Source organism: Pseudorca crassidens, chromosome 12 (genome assembly GCF_039906515.1).
Source record: "Pseudorca crassidens isolate mPseCra1 chromosome 12, mPseCra1.hap1, whole genome shotgun sequence".
Classification (NCBI taxonomy): Eukaryota; Metazoa; Chordata; class Mammalia; order Artiodactyla; family Delphinidae; genus Pseudorca; species Pseudorca crassidens.
The window spans coordinates 39,613,832-39,627,074 of record NC_090307.1 but is presented as its reverse complement, the minus strand read 5'-3'; positions in this window follow the sequence as shown (position 1 = coordinate 39,627,074).

The window sequence follows — 13,243 nt, the reverse complement described above, 5'->3', positions numbered from 1 at the left end:
CCTCTGTGCCGGAAACTCTCTGCTTTGCCCTCTGCACCCTGTTGCTGCGCTCTCCTCCGTGGCTCCGAAGCTTCCCCTCTGCCACCTGCAGTCTCCACCCGGGAAGGGGCTTCTAGTGTGTGGAAACCTTTCCTCCTTCACAGCTCTCTCCCACTGGTGCTGGTCCCGTCCCTATTTTTTCCCTGTTTTTTCTTTTGCCCTACCCAGGTACGTGGGGAGTTTCTTGCCTTTTGGGAGGTCTGAAGTCTTCTGTCAGCATTCAGTATGTGTTCTGTAGGAGTTCTTCCACATGTAGGTGTATTTCTGATGTATTTGTGGGAAGGAAGGTGATCTCCACGTCTCACTCTTCTGCCATCTTGAAACTCCTCCTTCTGCCCATTTTTGTATTGGATTGTTTGTTTTTTTGACACTGAGCTGTTTATATATATTGGAGATTAACCCTTTGTCAGTTGCTTCATTTGCAAATATTTTCTTCCATTCTCGGAGCTGTCTTTTCATCTTGTTGATGGTCTCCTTTACTGTACAAAAGCTTTTAAGTTTCATTAGGTCCCATTTGTCTATTTTTGTTTTTATTTTCCATTACTCTAGGAGGTGGGTCAAAAAGGATCTTACTGTGGTTTATGTCAAAGAGTGTTCTGCCTATGTTTTCCTCTAAGGGTTTTATAGTGTCTGGTGTTACATTTAGGTCTTTAAGCCATTTTGAGTTTATTTTTGTGTATGGTGTAACACTGTATTTTTGTCTTTTGTAAGAAACATGCCACCTCTCCTCTTGTCTTATCTCCCTTAGATCTTCTAGTGTGTAAGCTCCATGACTTGCCCACAGTATAGACTTCTGAATCAATACTCTTCAGAAATACCTGGATTTCATTTTGGTTTTACATCTCCAAAATAGAGCTAACATATGGATCTTTCCAGCCCACTCCAAGGATTGTTCTGAGGAGTAGCTAAAATTTTCTGAGGTAGTGAGCATAGAACCATTTTATAAACTACAAAGCACCAACCACACACACTTGTTTCAACACAAACATTTATTAGACATCTAACATTGCCGAGGACATAAAGAGGAGAAATGATCACTGCTGTCAAAGAGATTGCATTCCAGGAAAAGTAGATATGTAAACAGAAAATAATCTCAGTATAATGCAAAGCACTTGACCACTAAAGTATGACCACACTACAAACACAGGCGAAGGGGTGGATGGAGGTCAAGGGTGTGTCTGGTGTTAGAAGATGGATCAGATTGACCAAACTTTGGAGGATAAGATGGGAGACACATATTCCAGGCAATGGGTTCAACAGAGGCAAGTACAGGGATGATTCTTATTTATTGAAGGAATAAATGAATTAATTCCTGGAAAAACTCTGCCTCTAGGTAAGGCAGTCCCTAAATTGACTCACATGGGTTATTCTGATGATTCTCATGGTCCAGTTAGGAAGCATCTTCTGAAACTCACTCCCTTGACTTTGCTCTGCCATATGCTACTTAACCAGAATTTATATAGAACTTCTGACACTCACTGGACAACTTTTTCTTTTAAAAATTTAAATGTTATAAATAGGTATCATATATTATGGTTTAAATAAACTTGCAAGTTGGTTATTACTATTTCCATTTTAGAAATCAAAACAACTGGCTAAATAACTGCATCACAGTCAAACAGCCATAGTGTTAGAGCAGGAATTTGAACCCTTGTCCTACACATGCAAGAAGCAATGTGCTCTCTGCCTGTGAGCTGGAGCATGTGACTAGGGAGGGTCAAGAGGGAGACTGGAGCAGTGGCTCAGTTAGTTTTTGTTTTAGGATAATGGCCTAAGTGGTCAGTGGAAAGATCAGACAGTTTTCAAGAGGACCAGAAAGTATCACTTGTTTCTTCTCAAGGTAATGGTTTCCAATGCCAGGAAGGGGACTTTATTCCCCATCAACACTTCGAGTGCATCCTACAGGTCTCACCACTGCTCCCCCACCTCTAGTCACAGAATAGTTTCCAAGGCAGTAAACCTTGACTTTGTGCTTGACTATAAGACAAAGTCATAGATTCATGTCTGATTCCTCTTAGTTCTCTATTGGGCCTTGCATAGAGCTGTCACATTCTAGAGGACCAATTAAAATTTAATGAATGGACAGAGAGATGGATGAGTAAATGAATAAATTTAGGTCTCAGCAGCACAGGTGATTTTCTACGAATGCACTTCTTCTCGGTTTACAGCCAAATGCTCCACACCAAAGAATTCATCCAGCATAACCATGACTTTCAACTTCCAAATCAAAACTCACCACCTCGAGGAAGACTTCCCTAATCAGCCTTGGATTTTCTCTTACCTATCCAGTCTCACTGTTTATCATTGTTTGCCTCGAACCTTTCCCTTCTATTACACCCTTCTTCTATTCCCTTTAAACACTTTGCTCCAATATTACTGAACTACTGCAAGATTTCCATCTATCTTTTTAGATGCTCTTCCTTGGGCTGGAACACCCTGCTCTCTGTCATTCTCTCCTTTTCATCAGGTAGGTATCAATCTAGAAGCCTTCCCTGATCCTCTTGTCCCAAATCTAAGTTAGATGCTCTTTATTTGAACTCCCAAGACTCATGAATTTCCCTGCCCTTAATTGCCTATTTGCTTCTTCATTTTCCCCACTAAACTGTAGGCACCTTCAGAGTGGGGAACTTAATTTATGGTCCCAGGAACAAGGACAGTGTCTGGTCCACACTCGGTGTTCAAAATATACCTATTTCAGTAATGAATGAATAGACAAATACAACCAAACTCTGTGAATGTGTGAGAGTGGGTGTCCCTGTGTTTGGGTAACACCTTCTCACAGAAATGTTGCTCTCAAGCCATAAAAAGTGACTGAGTCAGAAGATGGGAAAGACGCTTATGAGGCTTCTATGTAATTTTAACGGACCTTTTATGTATCTTACTTCATTAATAAAGGAAGAATGGAATACTCCAGCATTTTTTCTCCCATCTGTATTCAAATACAACAGAATTTCTCCCCAGTAAAATTTCAGGGTAAATTAATGATTTTCATTTTCTCAGAAAACCCATTTTTCTTGAATGGATAGACAGCTGACCCAATGCATAAATGTGATTTCCTGCTTAATAAAGGAAATGGGTTGATATGGTGCACTGTAGAATGACCTTTGGTCTTGTCATGAATCTTTGGATTCAGTGGGGTCACCCTCTGTAGGGGCAGGTGTGGGGTCATGATGCAGGTGCTCCTGCTTTGGGAGTCAGTCAGTTCCTGCTGGTTTTGACATTCTCAATCAGTCCATGGTGAATGGGGTCTCAGTTTAACCTGTTGGGTGACTGTCCTCCTTTTGTTGTCTGTCAGCTATGGCTGGCTTTGTCTTGACACATAAAACAGTGGCTTTGAAGGCAGTTTTCTGTAGGTTTTCATAAGCACTTAAACATCCCATCCTTGACAGCCAATAAGCTTAATAAATGTGCTTCTGGAAGATGCAGAGAAAAGGGGAGAAGTGCGTTGAATAGAGGGCTGGCTACAGATACCTGTAAGGGAAGGGCAAGAGAGACAGCTGCCCCGTGACTGCTGGATACTCTGGAGACCAGATCAGAAAGTTCTTTCCCCATGTAGGAGATGAAAGTTTGTGAGAGGTCCACAGGAAATGCAGTAAAGACCAGGGTCCCTGGAGGTGGTCTGTGGTCAGAAGAGGAGCCCTAGCAGGGCCTATAGAGAAGACCAAGAACCTCTTCAGATGTTGTGGTATCCTCATCTCATTCTACCTTGACCTTGGAGCTGCATTAAATGAGGTGTGGTTGAGGCAGAGGGATGGAAATCTATGGCTAAGAGGGTTCCACAAACCAAGACATCCTTGGACAGTACTTCCACAGTTGTTAACACCTAGAAGGCAGCAAATTCTGGCTATAGGCCAGTTTTACATGAGTTCCAGCAGGAAACAGAATGAAAGAAGTTATAGTGTCTATTTATAGAAGAGTGGGGATATGGAGGGAAAACACACATGATGACTGACTGTTGCTATCCAGGTTATAGCAACAATTAGGCAGTTACCACACTTGACTTGAAGGAACAGAGGTGGAGGCAGTGTCTAGACCCTGGAAAGAGAGAGTTGTAGTGGAGGGGGCATTCAACAATTGTTGTGACCTTTGGTCGAGGGAGGCAGCCAGCCTGAGGTTGCCCTGGAGGGAGGGAGCCAGGACAATAAGTACCCCTTAAATATGTGTTCCATGTGTCCCATTGGCTAGACCCAATCAGAAGACAGAAGGCAAGGGAAACCATCTATATAGTTGATTAGGGCTCAGAGCAAGTAAGGCAGAGAAAGATGCAAGATGTATCTGGAGGGGAAATGGAAAATAGTCCATATGCATGTACTATCTCATTTAATGCTCACAGAAATCCCACCAGGAAGGTATTATTATGCCCATTTTACAGAGGAGAAAACTGCTGCACAGAGAGGTTAAAAAACTTGCCCCAATACATACAATAAGCAGTAGAACGAGGCTTTGAACACAGGCAGACCTCTGGGGCCTAACCCTGTAGCCACTATTCTAAGCTAAGAAATCAGCGGTTGAAAGAATTCCTTTCAGGGGGATACAGTGTTTTCTTTTCCTTCATTTATGAGTATCATGCTTTTGAACCTTGTTTAGACTGTTTGGGTTTGACTCCATCTGGGCCTGGATCTCCAGGAGCTGGAGGTAGGCAGGTATGAACGTGGGAACAATCCTCTTGGTTTAGAGTCCTGGGGGGAATTGAGGATCTTTACTACTCAAGTTGAGGCACACGGTAAGAATAGATACCACAAGTGAGAATCAAATGGAGTGAAAAGAACTGGCAGTCATGGCCTAGGTATCCCTAACTTTGGAGTTCAGTGATTTTCAGTAACTGGTTACAGTGGATTCTGTGGTGGCCTGTGTTTCTCCTGAAGATTCCCATCCCCTGGTATACACATACACACACCTTCTCTTAGTTATTCAATCAACATCAATCTAAGTACTGCTGTGAAGGGATTCTGCAGATGTAATTATGTTCCAAATCAGTTGACCTTAGGATATGGAGATTATCTGGATGTTTCTGGCCTTACCATATGAACCTTTCAATCTGGGTCATTGAAACCATTGATGTTGGAAGTCAGAGATTCAGATTATAGGGGATTCAGTCCAAGGGAGATTCTCCAGTGTGTGTGGGGTGCTACTTGGCAAGGAATGTAGGCAGCCTCTAGGAGCTGAGAGTAGGCCTGTCTGATAACAAGGAAACAGGAACCTCAGTCCTACAACTATGGGGACCTGAATTCTGCCAACAAATTAAATGAGCTCAGAAGCAAGTTCTTCCTTAAGCCTTCAGATAAAAACATAGCCCAGCTGTCTCCTTGACACTAGCCTTGTGAAACTCTAAGCTGAGAACTCAGCCAAGTCCAACTAAACTTCTGAACTACAAAACTGTGAGCTAATAAATGTGTGCTTTTTAAAAAAAATTAAGTATAGCTGATTTACAATGTTGTATTAGTTAGTTTCTGGTGTACAGTAAAGTGATTCAGTACAGTAAAGTGATATACTTTTTCATATTCTTCTCCATTATGGTTTACTACAGGATGTTGACTATACTTACCTGTTCTGTACAGTACGACAGTGCTGCTTATCCATTCTGTATATAATAGTTTGTATCTGCTAATCCCAAACTCCCAATCCATCCCTCCCCAACCTCCGCCCAAATGTATGCTGTTTTAAGCCTGTAAATCAGTGCATTCATAACTTTTTATGTATCAATAGGAAACTAATATAAGTTTCAAGTTACTCATTCTCCTGGCTGTTTGGAATACTCAGAACCACGTTTCTCTCCAGAAATCATCTTGGACTGGAGGAAGCTTCCTGGCCAAGTTTTGTCCCTTATTTGATGGCAGCCTGCCTCTGATGACTGACTGATACAGAAATACAAAGTCTTGAGCTTCTTGCCTCCATTTGGAACAACTCTGAAGGGCCATCCCAGCTTTTGAGTTGCCTGTAGGAAGATGAGGTGCCTCTGGTCTTGTGCAATTTAACTTCTCTTCCTGCCCAGTTCTGCTGGCCTTACCCCCTCACAGATGGTCTTCCTGAGAGCAGGTCTCATTAGGCTTTTGCATGCAAATCCCCATTGCAGACTCTTTCCTCATGGAAACCATATTTAAGGCAATGCAGTAGATGAATGTGGAATGGTGGAGGAGAGCCAAGATGAGTTTTGTCCCATAAAAGTCCAGATGCACAGAGCAGATTCCTGCAAGGAATGGTAAAACAATAATGTCAGGCACCACACGATAAAGGGCCTGCATGTGTAGCCCAAACTTAGAGGGACCATGTATTTGAGTTATCTCAGAACAGACTCTGTGTATACCTGTTGTCCTGGTGGTGATACTTAACAGCTACCTGTTTGACTCTTAAAAGTGTTCCAGTTTGGATGGTGAATAACACGGTCTGTGTTCCCAGAGTTTATGACTGTGGGAGTGCAGAGGATGAAGGACCAGCATGGGCTGGGGTGGGCTGACGAGTAGAGAAGTCCACATCAGGTGGCTTCCGAGCTAGACACTGAGGGATGAGCAGGATCCATGGAAGTACTCAGGTATCCTTTAGGTAGAAAAGGTAGAAATGCATGAATGCAGAAGGACTGCTAGGAATACATACGTGTGTGTAGGAATACATAAGTGGGGAGCAGCAGCAGCCAGAGGAGAAAGCTTTCATTGTTAGAATGACATAAGGAGCTGGTTAGTGGTGTCATTTTATGGGTATATAAAACAAGGAAATCTATACACACTGGTCATAGAGGAGATGAGTGCCCACATACAGAATCATATGACATTTCCTCATATGTCTTGGGGAAAATCCAAAGGAGGAAAGGAAAAGACGGCTCACCTCCCACTTTCTGAGGCCAGAACTTATCTGCTTATCTGGGCAGCATTATTGTTTTTCTCTAAGCCAATTTGCTTATTTGTCCTGTAAAGATGCCTTAGTGTATTGATGATGAAAATCATGATGTTGATGACCATTCCTTATTTTTGCAGCTCTTAAAACACTTTCGAAGTTGTTTCACACTCATTATTTCATACAATCCAAGATTCTCTTGTCTTCAGCACTGTCCTGTGTAAAAGGTGGGGCAGTATTATTTTTCTCATTCGACGGAAAAGATGAAGTCATTGATTGAAAGAGTTCTCAAGTGTAACAGATGTGGAGCTCATACTGGAACCCGAGTATGGCGGCTTCCACAACAATGGTCTTTCCACTACATTGTGAGAAGATAATGGTGGATCTTTGCCCAGCAGTGGCCTGGTAAACACATCACTGCATTGATCCCTTCCCTTCCTAGAGTTTGGGTGCTCATTAGATCCACAATTGAATGCTGTCCCTGCCACCACAGATAAACACAACAGAGTTTACTGAACTGTACACTGAAAGATTTTTGTGGAGGTGGATGGAGGTTATGTCTCTTCTGAGTAAATGAGGTTATTTCATTCCAGCTGGGATAGGAATATTAAAGGAGGAATAGTTTAACTTAGTGCCTGTTTTACACTTTAAGTCCAATCTTGGCCAATTACGTCCAACCCTGCAAAGGAAGGAGCAACAAACTTGAATGAGGGCATTGACCTGAGCGTGGCAATTCCCTGCCTGAGGCCACAGATGGTAGAGATGAAGCTAGAAAGTGGCCCTGGTTCTGTCTGTGTCCACATTCAGCACCTTTTCTGCTCAGCCACCTTGGCTCTCTGGACTCCAGTGGTCTCAGTGGGAATCAAGGTAAGGACCCCTAGGGCTGTGGCTCTTTCTGTAGCCTTAGAGCCCTTTGAGGATGTGGTATTTTTAGCTAGAGAACTTCTCGCTGGAAAAATGCACATTTTCCCAATATTTTGTATTAAATTTCATGGGGTTAATGGACTGCTAAAACTACTCTGTAGTTTCCAGGTCAGGAACTCCTGCCCTAGGGGAGGGTAAAACTGAAGAAAACAGGAACAGAAAAGTTTCAGTAGCTCACCGTGGCCACCTGGGGCGTTTCATTTTTAAGCTCATCTCTGCTGGAGCTTAAAGGGTTTGGGTGTTTGTCTTAATAAAACAGGTTATTACCTAAAAGGCTATTAAAGCAGCAGGAGAGAAGGCTGAGCCATCTGCTGGGCAGAGTGGCAATCCACTCTTCTCTCTAGCAAACCCAAGCTCTGGAGAAGTCTCAGTTACGGACAGTAAAGGTTATTTTAGAGTATGAAGTTTTTGGCAGTAACGAAGCTGGGCATTTTCTATTACTCATGCACCCTTTCACCCTCTCCCTCTTTAGATTAACTGTCCCAAAGCAGTCAACTTAACGTTCACGTTTTCCTGGATGAGGCTTCTGTCCCAAGGCTGTGTTAAGATGATGAAATATATCAAATCCAAAAACAACAAAAAAGGCTTTTTAGGACATCTTCAAAACTGACTTGGATCAATTTTTGAGATGGCCAGAAAAAAGTATATCTGACTATGAAGAGTCTACTGATGTCTAATCACAATTTCAAGAACAGAGTTTTAAATATTTATATATTTCTGTGGGGACTCCTCATTACCTCTTTCTATAGTAGTACAGCCACACCTGATATCATCCAGACTTCCTACCCCACTGTATCTGTCATTGCTTCTGGAGAAGCATCTTTAGTCCCATTCAGATCCATTTTCTGAGTCTACTCCTGAAAAGGCCATCCCCTAGCCATCTAGAGCTCCCCTGCCCCTCCTGCCAATCATCCCCCATCCATCAAGCACTGTGAGGTGCGAAAGGGTCTGGGAAATCTGTAGATCTTGTGTGCCTCCTACTCTTCACCTCGCTGAGCCACATTTGCAATAGGGGATGGTAGTTCCTATGTTGTATTACTGTTTTATGAAAATTAAATAATATATGTAAAGTGAATGGCACTAATAGCTACTCTTAGCTTCTTTCCTCAAGGCCATAGAAAGTACTGTCTCTTTCAGAAGATCCTCCTGGAAGCTGAGTCCAGAATTACATTTCTTCCTCTCTCTTATCTGCTCAGTTGCCATAACAAAATAACACAGGCTTGGTGACTCAAACAGAAATGAATTTTCACCCAGTTGTGGAGGCTGTGTTTTCCGGATCGAGGTCCAGCAGGGTGGGTTTCTGGTGAGAGCTCTCTTCTTGGCTTGCAAACAGCTACCTTCTTAGCAAGTCCACATAGGGCCCCTCCTGAGCATAGGCATGTGGAGAGAGAGGAAGAGCAAGCTCTCGGGTGTCTCTTCTTATACTGATGTTAATCAATCTGTGCCACCCTTATCACCCCTTTAAACTTAATTACTTTCTTACTCTCAAAACAACCACCCTAGGAGTTCACTAGGGCTTCAACATATGAATTTAGGGGGACCCACATCCATTCAGTCCATATCACCCTCCAATGTAGAATTTCCTTTGTCTTTATAACAAACACCTTCACATTTTAACATTTAAATATTTCCCATGGCCTCCTTGCATGAAATATGTATTTCCAGCTAAGACGGTGAGCCTCAGAGGACAGGGACATGTTTCTCCCTCTTATATATGACTAGCATGAGACAGGGCATTTTTTAGGGTTAATAAATACTAGTTAATGAACTGGCTGGTTGTTTTCCTAACATAGAGCCAACCAACTTGACCTCTGTTTCAAGGACCGTGGAGGTGTCTTGAGAGGATGTGTAATTCAGGATTGGCTAGGTTATGCATTAGTCATAAATAATCCCCAAATCTCAGTGACAAAGTAGCAAAATATTTTTCCTCTTCATGCTATGTAGCCACCATGGAACGTTGTGGGGAGGAGAATATATTCATTGTAGTCATCCAGGAACCCAGGCAGTTTCCACCTCAGGCACTGCTAGTTGCTATGACAGAGAGAAAAAGCATTGTAGTGTCTGGCATCATAATCAAAGGCTCACCAGCCACAGTTCATTGGTCAGAACTAACTGTATGACCCCATCCAACCAGGGACAGGGGCAGGCAGTACAATCCTACCATGTGTCCAGAAGGCAGAGAACTGCAGATATTTGTTGAATATTACTAGTGACTACCACAGAGGAGAGACAGATGTTCAGTTTTCCAGAAAGCAGAAAAGTTGACCATCATTTTTTATTTATCTTCTAAAACAAAATGATGGTCTTATGGTCTTCTAAGCAAGTTGGAGACTGGCTTCAACCTACTCCCCCCTTTCCAGGCAGAATCAGCCAAATTTTACACTGTCTGTGAAGCCTGTATTGGTAGCTCAGAGTTACAGCTTGTGATTAGAGGGACCCTTACTTTCCATCTAATCCAGGGACTTGTACAAAGACCCTAAGGCAATCCATACCCATGTTTTCAGGGAGGCCTGTAGGAAGGGCTTTGGTCAGAGTGGGAGAGACCCTGAATCCCACCTTTGCTTCCTCTCTGTCTGACTTACATGTAGGGCTTCTTTGTAATATATATTCTACTCTATTCTATTCTATTTTATTCTATTCTTTTCTATTCTTTCTTTTTAATAATAAATGATGCTACAGAAAGAAGTCGAAAACCATGAAGGTGGTCCAACCACAGGACATAGATGATTCTACAACCCTGTTTCCAAAACCCAAAGCCAGACCTTAAGGACTGAATTGACACCTGCCTCTGTAGTGTCTGGCACAGCACCTCCCCTTCACTTCAGGACTCTACATCCCTGTCGTGATGATCATCGTTAAGCTAGATTTCAGGGCGCTCTCCTCGGCTGGGGAGCTGCATGCATTGCACACTTGGGCAGCCTCCTCACTGATCTGTGAAGCAGCGCATTAGCATTGCAAACGGAGGTACCTCCTCTCTGCATGAAGTCCAGTCCTTGGCTTCTTTGGACCAATATATTATTCAAAGTAAGCTAAGGAGGAATTAGAATTTTTTGTCTGCTGTGTTTCTAAAATCACAGAGTCCCCAAAAGCTTAGGATCCTTTTAAAGTTGTTTTCCTTTTGTTTCTTAAAAAAACTCTCTTTCTGAGCAAGCCAAGGGCTGATGAACTGTCACCACCCTCAGCACTTACATGCAGATATGGGAGAGTGACAAAGACCTTGATTACAGCTCCCTTTGCTTCATGAAGGACTAAACCATCCAGTTAAACCACAGAAAACACAAGAAATGGACTCCAACAAGTGATGATGGAGCCAGCTAGGCTACCTGGCTGGCCCTCCGTGTAGCCAGACTCCCCTTTCCAGGGGGCAGCACTGGTTCTAGGCTGGTAAAGGAGTCCTCAGTGGCTCCGGATGCTGTCTGCGCACAGACCGTCTTCCCTTCCTGCTGCCTGGGGTCTGAAACACTAGAGTTGGTGTTTCATCCCTCAGGTTTTGAGTTCAGTCCTTGTTAAAATGCCCCTATCACCAGTAGGGCTCCATGGTCAAGGTGTCATCATGCAGGGTCTCCTCAGTAAGAACAAGTGTGTGAGAGCAATTGTCCCCAGGTGAGTGGGAGGTGACTGGAGGTCAGGTTACCCGGTTGGGAACGGTGGGTTAGGCAAGATTAACTTCAAAAGTACAAACTGGTGAAAACCTTCCACTTGGGGATCAATAGGCCCCATTCTTTCAGTGCAAGGATAACAAGTAAGTCTCAGCTCTTTTCTCTAAATCTATTTGTGGTAAACTTAGAAATCTTACTGAATAAAGCCTGGGGGCTAAAGAACAAGGGGGTCTATGCACCTGGAGTCCTCAGCACCAAAGACCTTCATTCATTCATTCATTAAACACATGACCAAACAGCAGCTACACTACATACATCTTCCCTAATGAAAGTGTAAAACCCACTGCAAACTCTCCTGATTTATTAAATCAAATTATTCAATTCAATCAGTAAAGACGAAAGCCCCTGTGCTGGGAGGAGGGGTACCTCTGCTTCAAGACTAGACAGTCCAGCCAGGAAAATGTAAAAGCTGTTTCACTGGGATTTAATGTCAGAAAAACAAGGAGCTAAAGGATGGTGCCTCAGGGCCTAGGGCCAGATCAACTTTCTTGGCTCAGCCCTCCAGCCCCTTGCCCACCCCATGGCACAGAGCAGAGACTGCAGATGTGTTTTCTAGGTATGAAAACACAGGTATTAATAAATGAACAAGTGAGTGGTAAGAACAGCAGTAGGATGGCCTGATGTCAAAGGCTCCCTGACCCCCTTTTTGTTCTTGACCCTCAGGCTTCAGCAGGAAGAGTCTAAAATTAACTAGAAATAGATTTTGAGAAAAGAGTTGATATATTTGCTATTCTGCTGTCAGAATAACAGAACCTAATGACTGCAAAACTGTGTTGGGTACATAGAAGTTTCTCAATAAATGTTTGCCAGAGCAGTGGGGTTTACCTAGTGTCATTCATTAAGACATCATAAGTGGGCTTCCCTGGTGGTGCAGTGGTTAAGAATCTACCTGCCAATGTAGGGGACACAGGTTTGAGCCCTGGTCCAGGAAGATCCCACATGCCATGGAGCAACTAAGCTCGTGTGCCACAACTACTGAGCCTGAGCTCTAGAGCCCATGTGCCCCAACTACTGAGCCTGCATGCCACAACTACTGAAGCCCGCATGCATAGAGCCCGTGCTCTACAACAAGAGAAGCCACCGTAGTGAGAAGCCTGCATACCACAATGAAGAGTAACCCCTGCTCGACGCAACTAAAGAAAGCCCGTGTGCAGCAACGAAAACCCAACACAGACCTAAATAAATAAATAAATTTATTGAAAAAAAAAGACATAATAAGTATTTCTTTGTCCGTAACTTGTTATTGATGAACATTACCTTGTGAAGTTGGAGCCCAGGTGGGGTGTTTTGATAAAGAACAGAAAGAGAGGAAGAACCAGAGCTCCTTTTTCGAGAAACTTGGATAAGGGGACTGAGGCCAAGTGGCCTGAGGAGAGAGCTGTGGGCCTCAGAAAGCAGGGCATGTGGAGGATCTCATAGCATTCCTCCAGTGTCTCTCACAACCTCTGCAGCCTTGAATTCAATGATGGGCAAACAGACAACCTGGTTCCTCCCTGGTTCCCTCTCTCTCTGGACCATGGGAAACATCTGCATTTTTGTACTGAGCTTCAACAGGAAGCTGGCTTCCCCAACGTGGTGTGAGTGCCTGCAATACTGAGTTCCATGGGTGTTTATATAAATTTCTGAGCCATGTTATAACTGGGGGCTGTGTCACTAGGCTGCTGGGGCAGCTTCCCTGACCCCCTCGAGTCTGTGTGTGTTGTGGATTAGCAATACAGCTTACAAGGCACTTCGCAACTGGGTCCAGATCAAGCACTTCAAGTATAGCTTCAACTTACAAATATTCAAATTAG